Source organism: Halyomorpha halys, unplaced genomic scaffold, assembly GCF_000696795.3.
Source record: "Halyomorpha halys isolate HHAL.00 unplaced genomic scaffold, Hhal_1.1 Scaffold1008.1, whole genome shotgun sequence".
Classification (NCBI taxonomy): domain Eukaryota; kingdom Metazoa; phylum Arthropoda; class Insecta; order Hemiptera; family Pentatomidae; genus Halyomorpha; species Halyomorpha halys.
The window spans coordinates 159,733-161,763 of NW_027110883.1; the positions used below are offsets into that span (position 1 = coordinate 159,733).

General features: G+C 28.6%; 1 protein-coding gene across 2 annotated transcripts in view; it reads right to left on the reverse strand.

Annotated features, from left to right (window-relative positions):
- The window catches only part of FBXO11 (F-box protein 11), a 73,697-nt gene that overhangs the window by 61,389 nt on the left and 10,277 nt on the right, over positions 1 to 2,031 (reverse strand). The window lies entirely within an intron of this gene.

Here is a 2,031-nt window from a genome sequence, read left to right on the forward strand (position 1 = left end):
TTATAACATTTAACATGGTAAAACATATAACATTTAACACAACATCATGAATACCCCTTATGATTTAGTAGAACATATTCCACTACAACTGAGAAGGGACACGTGGCTTCAATTAGATGGTTGTCCTGCAAATTGCGGAAGAGGTCTACGATAATGGCTAAATGTTAATTATCCCAATCAATGGATTGGTCGTGCAGGACCAGTGGCTTGGCCTGCACACTCTCCAGACCTGACACTACTGTATTTTTTGTTTGGGGTGACATAAAACAAAAAGTCTATGTGAGGCCAGTCAATGATCTTAATTCCTTACAAAGAAGGATATTTGAATCTTGTGAAACAATAATACATATCCAGTGCCGTTCAGCCACTGCTGCTGTTGAAGAAAGATGCTGAGGCTGTCCTTATGCTCAAGGAAATCACTTTGAATAACATTTAAAATGAATTTAATGTTTATGTTTAATTAATAAAGTAGTTGGAACAAATAAATAAGTTTTATTTATTTCATATAACCTAAAGAATTCATAACAATGAAAATCTTTACATGGGAATATATCCTAAACAAGGTGTTTGCGACAAACATTCAGAGGAATTTTTTTTCTTGTTTTGAGGTCCTTAATTCATATTTTACAGTTGGGCCACTTAACCCTGAAACGCCCTGTATATACCGTACTAGCCCACCCATATCTAAATATTTTGTGTTAATAAAATAGAAAACTGTCTGTTCAAAAACAAAATCTGAATTTTATTATCAACTGATGCCAGAATAAATTTTAATAAATACATTAAAACTAATGTGAATTGATAAAGAAACTAAATGAAAATCAACATAATTTAAATAAATTTTAAAAAATTTTAGTTATATCTCTAAAACAATTTCTATTTCCTTTTAAATTTTGTTTCATTAAAATATTGTAGACCCCAGTTTCTCAACATTATATATTCCAAAGACATTCCCCTTCTACATTGTCAGTTACCAGCAGTTCTGCAACTAACTAAATAATTTTTAATGACTATGTTGTTATTAAGAATTAATTAACTAGCAGTCGATTCAAATGCTGATGTATTTTATTTATTTGTTTTTTACATTACCTCTTGACAACACTAAATTGACAGCAGATTTATTTTATTGCTAAGATTTATACATTTCTCAATACAGAGAATGAAAGCTCTAAAACTTATGTTCTAAACTGAATTAGAAAACATTAATGTAATTTATATATGTATATATAGTTGACTGTAAAAATTGATATATAAGAAGATGGTCAGGGTTGTGGTCAAAGGAGAAACAAAAATAGTTTACAACTATTTATTTTCCGACGTTTCGCCCCACTTTGCAGGGCTTCATCAGGGCTAAAAAGATACAAAATGATAAGATAGAATGATAAGAATAAAAATACAAAGATAAGATAGAATGATAAGAATAAAAATAAGTAACAATGGCAAGAGTAAAATTTTTTTATAAAAATACGTAAAATATACAGTTAAAAAAGTACAGATGTACATAAAACAAAAATAATACGGAGAAGGAAAAAAAAAAAAGAGATTAAATAAACGTCATGAAAGAATAATTATAAATAAATCTCTTATCATTTTTCATTTTTCGTCATATCTTTATCACTACTTCCTGTATACGCGACGTATTTGAAATTGAAATATAGCCGTTAAACGGCTGGCTGGCTACCTCCACGCTTCCGCTTCATTGTTGCCTCCTGTTCAACCGTTTGCTTTGAACAGGTAGGTTGTCCTGACTTGTTCTTTGCTCATTTATTATCATTTTATATCTTTATTATTACTTATTTATTTATAATTATTCTTTCATAACATTTAATTTTTTTTTTCCTTCCCCGTATTGTTTTTGTTTTATGTGCATCTGTACTTTTTTAACTGTATACTTTACGTATTTTTATAAAAAATTTTTACTCTTGCCATTGTTATTTATTTTTATTCTTATCATTGTATCTTATCTTTGTATTTTTATTCTTATCATTGTATCTTATCTTTGTATTTTTATTCTTATCATTGTATCTTATC